This window comes from Mesoplodon densirostris, chromosome 5 (assembly GCF_025265405.1).
Source record: "Mesoplodon densirostris isolate mMesDen1 chromosome 5, mMesDen1 primary haplotype, whole genome shotgun sequence".
In the NCBI taxonomy this organism is placed as follows: Eukaryota; Metazoa; Chordata; class Mammalia; order Artiodactyla; family Ziphiidae; genus Mesoplodon; species Mesoplodon densirostris.
In genome coordinates, this window is record NC_082665.1 from 67,981,088 (window position 1) to 67,993,560 (window position 12,473).

At 35.3% G+C, this 12,473-nt stretch overlaps 1 protein-coding gene and 1 pseudogene across 3 annotated transcripts in view; both read left to right on the forward strand.

Annotated features, from left to right (window-relative positions):
- Window positions 1-12,473, forward strand: part of STXBP5L (syntaxin binding protein 5L) — a 386,525-nt gene that overhangs the window by 330,027 nt on the left and 44,025 nt on the right. The gene's annotated exons all lie outside the window — the stretch shown is intronic.
- On the forward strand, window positions 3,031-4,187 carry LOC132491027 (actin-related protein 2/3 complex subunit 1A-like; annotated as a pseudogene).

A 12,473-nucleotide genomic window follows, 5' to 3' on the forward strand; every position in this document is an offset into this window, starting at 1 on the left:
TCAGAGAAGAAACTGAGGTTATATTGTTAATAAATTGTAGAATTAAGATTTTAACCTAGATCGCAGAACATAATACCCAAAGTTTATGGAGCATATTCACATACCTCGTCTCATTGTATCTAAATTAAATAACTTTTAGTCAAATAGTTTGTTACATTTAAAATCTGATTACATATCATCTTAGATGAATGTGATTAAATTGGACAATTATGTTATTGTATTTTTAAATGCAAAGCACTAAAATATTCAGTATTATTATTTAATAACAAAATTGTTATGAAGTTAATTAGTATTTTGCCAATGTAATTGATGTCAAAGGAAGAATCAACATTCTAGTTCCATTTATTGACCTCCTACTACATGTCAGACATTATGCTATATAATTTGTACAAATTATCCGAGATAGATCAGCAATATTGTTCCCACTTTACAGATAGATTAAGGCTATGAAAAATTCAAATTTGTCTAAGGTCATACAACTATAGCAAAACTGAATTTAAATCAGGTATATATTATCGCAAAACTTATAATCTTATAATTACCTATCATTTTGTATAGCATGTACTGTGACAAATGTCAAATGAAGACTAAAGAATGAGAATGCTTTTCTCTAAAAAAAATGCATTCTGATATTTATTCACATAATTTCCACATATCATAATTTCTTTCCTAGAATGTTGAAAAGGAATAATAAAAAACAAATAGAAGATTCTCAGCCCACGTCCATATTTATTGAAAGTAGCAAAGAAAGCTCTTAGTTTTAATTCTAATCTGGAGGTCAGTTAGGCATGATTGTTATTAATAACATATTAATAAACAATTCCTAAAACTGTCAGTCTTTCAGTCGCCAATTATCTCCTTCCCAGTTGCTTCATTCTATTTTTACACATACTTTAGACAAAGATGATTATGAAAACTCACATATATAAAAGATAAAATAGTCAAGTGCTTATCACTTTACTAAAGGATTTTTTGCAATTAAAAGGATTCACAATAAAATTTCATTAAATCCCTATTTCTAAGTATGTTGTCAATGTAATTTCATTTTTAAAACTTGTTTCCCACAAATCTCCAGAAAAAAAAATTATAAGGATTCTGAAAGAGGATAAATGTCTTTATGTATGTAAATTCTTCCAACGTAAAGCCTTGGTGTAAAATATATCCTGGGTTGCTTGTAACATGGTTTTAGGAAGAATATTCTCCAGTGGTGTATAATCCTTTAGTGAAGGAGGAAAATGTGTAAGAACCTATTGTAGTACACCAAATAAGGACCAAAGTAAGATAACAACAGTGAAAATGAAGAGGTGTTACCATGGGAGATTTTCCAACTGATGGGATTGGGAACAGTGAGGGAACAGTGCTGGTAAGGCATAGGAAATAGGGGGAGTCAAGGATGACTACAAAGTGCAAATGGAGAATACCATTCTCATGGAGAATACCTGGTTTGAGAGGAAAGGAAAATGAGTTTTGAGTTGCTCAGGGACATTCATGTTAACCACTCTGAGCAATTAGAAATGTAGGACTGTTTACCATATAGCACAGGGAACAATATTCAGTATCTTATAATAACCTATAATGAAAAAAATCTGAAAAAAATATGTATATATCATTTTGCTGTACACCTAAAACTAACACAATATTGTAAGTCAACTATACTTCAATTTAAAAAATAAAGAAAAAAGAGAAATGTAGGGCTAGAGTGTAGAGGTGAAATCTCAAGCCCAAAGTAATAGATAACAGTCATCTGTGTAAAGGTATTAGTGACTGTGTATATGAGCTGTTCACTGAAGACAAAGGAAAGATGACAATGTGTTGGAGAGCTTTGGGTACTAATGTAATAACTTCTTTGTTACAAAAATCCTTATCTGGAGTGGCAGTATAACAGTAACTAAGTAAAATAATAGTAATAACAGTAAAAACCTCATACATTGGACAGTTACGCAATTAGAACCCTCAAGTTGTTAGCCTTTTATGAAGTAGCTACCAGAATCATGGTAAATTGCTTTATTCCCTTTTTTTTTTTTTTTTGCGGTACGCGGGCTTCTCACTGTTGTGGCCTCTCCTGTTGTGGGCACAGGCTCCGGACGCGCAGGCTCAGCGGCCATGGCTCATGGGCCCAGCCGCTCCGCGGCATGTGGGATCCTCCTGGACCGGGGCACAAACCCGTGTCCTCTGCATCGGCAGGCGGACTCTCAACCACTGCACCACCAGGGAAGCCCTATTCCCTAACATTTTAACATTCAGTGAAAAACTACCTTGTTTCTCAATTTTTAACAAAAAATACAGACATTTCTCTTTCTTAATAAAGATTTTGAATTAATGACCTAAAAATGAATTGATATTATAGAATTCAAACCTTGAATGCACATAATCCAGGGGCTGGCACAACATTATGAATATAGTGTTATAGATGCATCATAGAATACTGTAAATGAAACACAGGCCCCTGTGAACCCTTAAAAAAATCTACTACAGGATGGCCTCCAGCCAATGAAAAGATGCGTGGAGAGGCCATGGTCAAAGAACAAGTAGTGATTATTTAATTTATTTAATTGTAAAACTAAAGTTAAATGACAGTGGCAAATATGATTATAAAATAAAATGTAAACATAAAATCCATAATGATATAGAAATACTTTAACTTTTATTTTTTCGAGAGGGTAAAGAGAGGTTAAAGTTGCTAGCAAGAGTTAATATTTCTATAGCCAAGTGTGGTGGTTAATCAGTGATGAACTGAGAGCAAAGATAAGCAGAGGAAGAGGAATTATACTTGATTTCACCTTTCACAAGGGGAAATAAATTGATATGCATATATAGCAATTCAAGAAGAATTAAAAATATATCTTCAAGGTAACCACTAAAAAAAATTAATACCCGCAAAAAATCAGGCAAAGGATAATACACATAAAAAGGAAAATACAGGCCATATAGTGAAAGAAGCTACAGAAACTAGAGAAGGAAAAAGAAGAAGAAGGAAGAGGAGGAGGAGAAGGAAGAGGAAGATGAAATAATCTACATAAAACTTGAAGAATGGAACACAGCCTGTTCCTGTTGACTGACCAGAGTCTTCAAATTCTACACTCTGAGCCTGTCAGGACTGCCCTGACCCCAGCTTTCTAACCTTTAAAAACACCAAAAATATTGTCCCTGCAACAATTTTTACTGGAGCCAATCAGTTGCCATGCTATACTCAGATTGCCCTTAGCCACAATAACCACAAAGTTCCCACCTATAAGAGGAATGGAAGCCAGTGGGTGAAACCTCATGCACTCCAGGAACACAGTGGAGACATCACAGGTAGGGATAGGGCTCTCGAGCATGATCACACTGTCCTTTGCAGGTGCTGGAAAGATGGGGTTTGGACGCTAACCCTGGTGACCTTGAGAATTAATCATGCAGCCACTTTTGTGAAGTGGTCCCCTCTAAGGAACAAATTTGCTGTGGAGAGTGAAAAACAATTCATTTCTGTCTGTCACTTGGATATAAAAATGACGAGTGGGTAAGCAAGCACATTAAAAAGCCAGTTCATTCACTGTCCTTAGTTTGGATCGGTATCTCCTTTTTTTGCTGACAGCAGGATCATATGACTTCAAATGCAGAGTGCTTCTACATACAATTAAAAAGTGGATGAAAAGCCAACCAGTATGCCATGGAGCAGCAAGATGCATTTTGGTTAACTGATGTCAGAGTTTGGTGGCACTGGAGGCTGGGTCCCTGGTTCAACTTCTCTACCACTGGGAGCCTGAGTAAGCACCACATGCAGTCCTGATGTCTCAAACAGTGTTCAAGTTGCAATCTGAAAACAGAGTTCCTGCAACTCCTGAGTGTATTATTTGTCTCAGAGAACAGTGTTGTTGTAGCTGCTGGCCAAGAATGCTGCCCAGTGCTTTTTAACTAAGATGACCATGGCTGCTTGACCTTAGTCTCCAAACTAGACATTCCAAAACACAGCATCCAGCACAACATGTTAACCATGGAACACTTCCACAACATAGACAAGAGTCACAATGAAGGACCATAATACAGCCTCAGAGATGCTACACCAGAATAGCATCACTCAAGTACCTATTTTCAAGGTAGACAAGCAAGATGATCAGAAATTTTGCCCTATAGGAATCAATGGAGCCATGATGATTTGGGATTTCAAGACCTTAGAGTCCTCCACCCAGGGCCTTCAACTAATATGAAGCTGAGTGAACCTCTGTGATCTAGCATGACAGACTACAACTGACTGCAACTCTGTTTGTAACTTGCAAGATGGTGAGGAAAGCCAACCACAAGGAAACACTAAAAATGCATATGCCGATATCATTTGGGTGTTGTTTGAATATAATTGGTGAAAATGTTGGATTTTTAAACAGTCTTTTAAAGTTTTTAAATCTATTTTTTTTGTACGTTTGGTTTTTGGCTGTTTCATTCCATTCTAGACCAAAGCTTCTCTTAAAGCAGTTCATTATGGAAAATTGTCACATTAACTTAAGAAGGGGGTTAGTATGTAAATTCTCCCAGAAAATTAAGTAAAAATACTAAATGTGTTTTTATAAATGACAGAACTATGATGAAATGTCTCTGTCAATAGACATAAAAAGTGAATTACTTTACTTACAAGAAAAAGGCTTTCAGCATGTATAGCAAAACAAAATTCACAAGAGAGACATCTAAAGCAAAGTGATTCAAAGGCTAGTAGTAGGACATATAAGACAACTACTAGCAAAAATAAAACAGGAGTTGTGATGTTAATATCATCTGAGTTCAAGGCAAAATACATTAAATTAGAAAAGTGCTGATATTTATAGTACTGAAATGTACCATCTACAATGAAACTGTTTACAAATTTTAATAAACCAAATAATGTAGGATAATAATTACATTTCTTACAGTTCTTGATGTACAAGAAACATTAAGAATAAACAGAAATGTGGTAACCATAAGAGTTTCTAACATAATTTAATGACAACTCAAGGAGGCAAAAAGTAAGAAAAACCATATGGGAACAAAGAAACATAATTTACTTGGAAGATTTATTTAATATATCCTGAGCTTTATACCTTGAAAATGTGTTATAATTTCAAGTGCCCACTGAAAAACTTATAAAAGTTAAACCAATGTTAAAACCACAAAGAAAACCTCAATACGTAAAAGTAGAATCTTACAAACCACATTTTTAAATCAAATTAATGACCTAAGAAAACAAAAAAAAAGAGAAAACAACAACAACAACCCCTACCACCTGCATGATTTTAAAACCCTCAAACAATTCTTGGGCCTGGTTTCTGACTTACTAGATGAGTAGCTAGCTCTTTTTTCTTTTTCTTTTTTTTTTTTTTTTGGCCATGCCATGCATTTTACAGGATCTCAATTCCCTGACCAAGGATCGAACCCAGGCCCACAGCAGTGAAAGCACCAAGTCACGACCACTGGACCGACAGGAAATTTCCCACTAGCTTTTTTTTCGTAGCTCCTGCAATATCATGGATCAAGAACTCTGAAAATTATAGACTAGAGATCTAGAAACTAGTGGAAAGCAACTATAAAACTAATTATCCAGAGTAGAGAACAAAGAAAGGGGAGCTGGAGAAAAAATTCCAGACTACATAAAAAAAATCTCGTGCTTAAAAAGACAAAAGTTAAGTACTACAACAGTTCATTCTATATGAAATTTTATTAAAAGAATAACAAAGACTTATTTTAAAGACTTTTAGGATACTCAGAGGGAGCAATGAAACAATTTCTTAAAAGATCAAGAGATTATGAAGCTAAAACAAGCACAAATGAAAAAGCCAATTAAGAATTGGATAACAATGGATGAACAAATAGAGACTATTAATAAAGAAATAGAAATTATAAAAAGGAACTAAGTAGAAATTCTGGAGCTAAAAATTACAAAAGCTAAAATGAAAAATTCACCAGAAAGGTTTAACAGCAGATTTGAGCTGGCAGAAGAAAGTGGCCAATTGAAATTATCAACTCAGAGGAGCAAAAAAATATGAAAGAAAATGAACAAAGGTTAAGTGACTTGTGAGACACCATTGAGTATGCCAGTATATTATGGGAGTATGAGAAGAAGAGAAGGAGAAAAAAGGGAAGAAAGAATATTTGAGGAAATGGCTGAAAACATCCCAAACTTGAGGAAAGATGTGAATCTCTATAGCCAAGAAAGTCAGTGAGCTCCACATGGGAAAAACTCAAAGAGACCCACACACTGGGACACATTACAATCAAACTTTACACAAAGAGAGAATCTTAAAAGCAGCAAGAGAGAAGCAACTCATCATGTATAAGGGCTCCTCAATAATGTTAGCAGCCAGTTGCACATCAGAAACCATAAAAGCCAAAATGCAGTAGAATGACATATTTAAACTGCTTAAAGAAAAATGTCGACAAAGAATTCTATATCTGGCAAAATTTTCCTTCAAAAATGAAAGAGAAATTAAGACATTCCCAGATAAACTAAAACAAAGAAAGTTTATGACTAGTAGACACCCCCCCCAACACACACGCAAGAAATACTAACGGGATTCTGCCAGCTGAAGTGAAAGGACATTAGACAGTAACCTGAAGCCATTTAAAGAAATAAAGAACACTGGTAAAGGTAACTAAATAGGCAGATATAAAAGCCAGTATTATTATATTTTTCTTAACCCCTCTATTTTGTTTCCTGCATGACTTAAGAGACAAATGTATAAAACAGTTATAATTTTTTTTTTTTTTTTTTTTTTTTGCAGTATGTGGGTCTCTCACTGTTATGGCCTTTCCTGTTGTGGAGCACAGGCTCTGGATGTGCAGGCTCAGCGGCCATGGCTCACGGGCCCAGCTGCTCCGTGGCATGTGGGATATTCCTGGACTGGGGCACGAACCCATGTCCCCTGCATTGCAGGCGGACTCTCAGCCATCGCACCACCAGGGAAGCCCTATAAATCTTTTTTAATAGGCATGCAACATATAAAGATACTAAGGCAACAACAACATAAGGGGAGGTGAGGGAGCTCTATAAGAGCTGAGGTTTGTATGCTATTGAAGCTAAGTTGGTATCAATTCAAAATAGATTGTTATAAATTTATGATGTTAACTGTAATCACCAGGATAACCATTTGAAAATAACTAAAAAATACACAGAAAAGGAAATGTGGAGGGATAAAAAAGGTATATTAGAAAAAAAAATGAATCAAACAAAAAAGAAAGCAGTATTGGAGCAATTCAGAAAGATATTTTTTGAAAACAAATATAAAAATGGCAGAAGGGACTTCCCTGGTGGCGCAGTGGTTGAGAGTCCGCCTGCCGATGCAGGGGACGCGGGTTCGTGCCCCGGTCTGGGAATATCCCGCATGCCGCGGAGCGGCTGGACCCATGAGCCATGGCCGCTGAGCCTGCGCGTCTGGAGCCTGTGCTCCGCAATGGGAGAGGCCACAACAGTGAGAGGCCCGCATACCAGGGGGAAAAAAAATGGCAGAAGTTCTTCATTATTAGTAATTATTTTTTTTAAGTAATTACTCTAAATGGATTAAACTCACCATTTAAAAGACAAATTGGCAGACTAAAAAATATATAAGATCCAACTATACAAGAGACTCATTTTAGATTAAAAAACCAGCTATATTAAAATGAAAATGATAGAAAATGATATTCCATGCAAATAGTAAACAAAACTTGGGTGGCAATATTAATACTAACAGACAAAGTAAACTTTAAGTCAAAAGCTAACAAAGAAGGACATTATATATTGATAAAAGCATCAATTCAGTGAGAAGATAAAACAATTGTAAATAAATATGCACCAAATAGCAGAGTCCCAAATATATGAATCAAACATTAACAGAATTGAAGGGAGAATCAGACAATTCTACAATAATAGTTGGAGAATTCAATAGGCTGCTTTCAGTGAGGATAGAAAATTTACACAGGTGATCAAAAAAGAAAGAGGATGTGAATAACACTGTAAACCAGTTAGTCCTAATAGACATATATAAAGTACTCTATACAATAACAGTAGAAGACATATTTTTCTCAAGGGCTCATGGAACACTGTCCAGGATAGGACATATTTTAGGCACAAAACAAGTCTCAGTAAATTTAAAAAGATTAAAATCATACAAAGTTTTCACTTTAACCACAATGGAAAGAAACTAGAAGTCAGAAATAAAGCTGGAGGGCTTCTCTGGTGGCGCAGTGGTTGAGAATCTGCCTGCCACTGCAGGGGACACGGGTTCGAGCCCTGGTCTGGGAAGATCCCACATGCCGTGGAGCAACTAGGCCCGTGAGCCACAACTACTGAGCCTGCGCATCTGGAGCCTGTGCTCCGCAACGAGAGGCCATGACAGTGAGAGGCCCGTGCACCGTGATGAAGAGTGGCCCATGCTTGCCACAACTAGAGAAAGCCCTTGCACAGAAATGGAGACCCAACACAGCCATAAATAAATAAATAAATAAATGAATGAATGAATGAATGAATGAATGAAATAAAGCTGGAAAATTCATAAAACTTGGAAATTAAATAGAACACTCTTAAACAACTAATGGATCAAAGAGGAAATTACAAGGGAAATTGGAGATACTTTGAGACGAATGAAAACAAACAACTAAACCTATAGGTTACACCATAGACTCATCTCAGAGGAAAATTATAGGTATAAATGCCTACATTAAAAAGAAAAAGGCTCCTATTTACAATAGCCAGGACATGGAAGCAACCTCAGTGTCCATCGACAGATGAATGGATAAAGAAGATGTGGCACATATATACAATGGAATACTACTCAGCCATAAAAAGAAACAAAATTGAGTTATTTGTAGTGAGGTGGATAGACCTAGAGTCTGTCATACAGAGTGAAGTCAGAAAGAGAAAAACAAATACCATATGCTAATACATATATATGGAATCAAAAAAAAAAAGGTTATGAAGAACCTAGGGGCAGGACAGGAATAAAGAGGCAGACGTAGAGAATGGACTTGAAGACATGGGGAGGGGGAAGGATAAGCTGGGATGAAGTGAGAGAGTGGCAGGGTCTTATATATACTACTAAATGTAAAATAGATAGCTAGGGGGAAGCAGCTGTATAGCACAGGGAGATCAGCTCAGTGCTTTGTGACCACCTAGAGGGGTGGGATAGGGAGGGTGGGAGGAAGACCCAAGAGGGAGGAGATATGGGGATATATATGTATAGCTGATTCACTTTGTTATAAAGCAGAAACTAACACACCATTGTAAAGCAATTTTACTCCAATAAAGATGTTAAAAAAAAGAAGAAGAAAGCTCTCAGAACAATAATCCAACTCTACACCTTAACAAACTAGAAAAGATCAGCCAATTAAACCCAAAACTATCAGAGTAAGAAAAAAAATAAAGATGAAAGAAAATAAAATAGATAATGGAAAATCAATAATCACACCATAAGTTGTCTCTGAAAAGATCAACAAATTGACAAACCCTCACCTAGACTAAGAAAAAAATGAGAATATACAAACAGTTATAATCAGGAATAAAAGTGGGTACATTACTATCAACCTTACAGAAGTTAGAGGATTATAAGAGAATACTATGAACAATTGTATGCCAACATTAGATAATCTAGATGAAATAGGCAAATTCCTAGAAATACATGAAGTACCAAAACTGACTTAAGAAGAAAGAAAATCTGAGCTTAGCTATTCAATGCCAAGTAAGGACATTGAATCAGTACTCAGAAACCTCCTGACAAAGAAAAGCCCAGGATGAGATGGCTTCACTGGTGAATTCTACCAAATATGTAAAGAAGAATTAACACGTATCCTTATCAAACTCTTCTAAAAAATAGAAGAGGGAACTTTTCCTAATGCATTCTATGAACCAGCATTACTCTGATTTCAAACCTAGACAAAGAACACCCAAGAAGATAAAATTAGAGACCAATATCCCTTATGAATATACATGCAAATATTCTCAAAGTATTAGCAAACAAAATCCAACAGCATATTAAAAGGATTATATACCATAATCAAGTGAGATTTATCTCAGAAATACAAGAGTGGTTCAACAGAAGAAAATTATAAAGGTAAAAACCACACTAACAGAATGAAGGGAAAATCCCACACATGATCATCTCAATTGGTGCAGAAAAAGGATTTGACAAAATTGAATACCCTTTCATGATTTAAAAAAAAACACACACAAAACAAACAAAAAAATTCAGAAAACTAGAAATAGAAGGGAACATCCTCAAACTGATAAAAGGCATTCATGAAAAGCCCACAGTCAGTCTACTCATGGATGAAATACTGAAAACTTTCTTCATTAAGATCAAGAACAAGACAAGGATCCCTTTGTTTACCACTTCTATTTTGTACTGGAAGTTCTAGCCAGAGATACTAAGCAAAATAAATAAGTAAAGAACATCCAAATTAGTAAAGAAGTAAAACTATCCCTGTGGCAGATGGCATGATCCTCTACACAGAAAATCCCAAAGAATCCACAAAAGAACTAGAACTAATAATTTAGCAAAGTTGCAGGGTATAAGATAAACACACAGAAATCAGCTGCATTTCTATACACCAGCAATGAAAATTTTGAAAAAGAAATTTAAATTCCATTTGTAAGTCTTCCAAATAATAAAATACCTAGAAATAAATTTAACCAAAGAGGTGTAAAACTTGTACACTGAAAACTATAAAACATTGCTAAAAGAAATTAAAGAAGACCTATGTAAGTGAAAATACATCCCTTGTTCATGAATTGAAATGCTTAATATTTCTTAAGTAATACCCAAAACAATCTAACAGATTTAATGCAGTCCCAGCCAAAATACCAATAGCCATTTTAAATAATGGAAAAGCTTAACCTAAAATTCATGTGGAAATGACAAAGCAAAAATAGACAAAATAATACTGAAAAAGGGAGAAAGTTGGAAGACTCACACTTCCCAATTTCAAAACTTCCTGCATAAGTACACATATCAAAACAGTGTGATATTGGCATAGAGATAGACATATAGATCAATGATAGAACTGAAAGTCCAGAAATAAAACCATACATCTATGACCAATTGATTTTTCAACAAGTTACCAGGACAATTCAATGAGGTTTTGGGGGTGGGCAGGGAATAGTCTCTTCAACAAATGATACTGAGACAACTGGAAATCCACATGCAAGATATTGGAGATGGACCACTACCTCATACCACATACAAAAAAAAAAAAAAAAAAAAAAAGGATCAATGACTTAACTTTGAGATAAAGCTAAAAAACTCTTAGAAGAAAACATAAGGGAAAATGTTCATGACACTGAATTTGGTGATAGATTCTCAAATATGACACCAAAAACACAAGCAACAAAAGAAAAATTGGTAAATTGGACTTCAAAATTAAAAATTTTTGCACAAAGGACATTATCAAGAAAGAGAAAAGACCACCTACAGAGAAAATATTTACAAATCGTTATGTCTGATAAGGTTCTACTATCCAGAATATTCAGAGAACTCCTAAGTTCCATAACAAACAACTCAATTTAAAAATGGGGAAAAGAGTTATATACATATTTCTCCAAAGAATGTATACAGATGGCCAATAAGCACATGAAAAGATCTTCAAAATCACTAATCATAGGGGAAATGCAAATCAAAACCACAATGAAATATCACCTCATACCCAATAGGTGGTGGCTACCATTAAAAAAAAAAATGTGTTGACGAGGATGTGGAGAAGTTAGAAACCTTGTGTACTGTTGGTGGGAATGTGAAATTGTACAGCTGCCATGGAAACACACATTATTGACAATAGCTAAAATGTGGAAGCAACCTAATCCACAGTCCATCAGTGGATGAATGGATAAACAAAATATGTGTAAAACATACAGTAGAATTTGTTCAGCCTTAGAAAGGAAGGAAATTCTGACATACGCTACAACATGAATGAACTTTGAGGATACTATGCTAAGTAAACTAAGCTAGTCACAAAAAGAGAAAAATTGTATGATTCCAATTATATGAAGTACCCAGAGTAGTCATATGTATAGATAAGGAAAGTAGAATGGTGGTTGCCAGGAGCTAGGGGAGAGGGAAATGGGGAGTTATTTTTTAATGGGTAATGTGTTTCATTTTTACAAGGTGAAAAGAGTTCTGGAGATGGCTGGTGCACAGTACAAATGTGCTTAATATCACTGAGTTGTACACTTAAAATTGGTTAAGATGGTAAATTTTATGTGTATTTTACCACAATCTTAAAATATTTTATCTTAAAAAGGCAGTACTGATACATGCTACATGGATGAACCTCAAAAACATTACATGAAGTGAAAGAAGCCAGACAAAAGGCCACATATTGTATGATTCCATTTATATGAAATATGCGGAATAAGTAAATCCCTAGAAACAGAGAGCAGATTGATGTCACCAGTGACTAGGGAAGAGTAGAGTGGGCAGTGACTGCTTAATGGGTCAGTGCTGTTTTCTGTGGTGATGAAAATGTTTTGGAGCTATATAGTGGTAGTTGTTGCACAACACTGT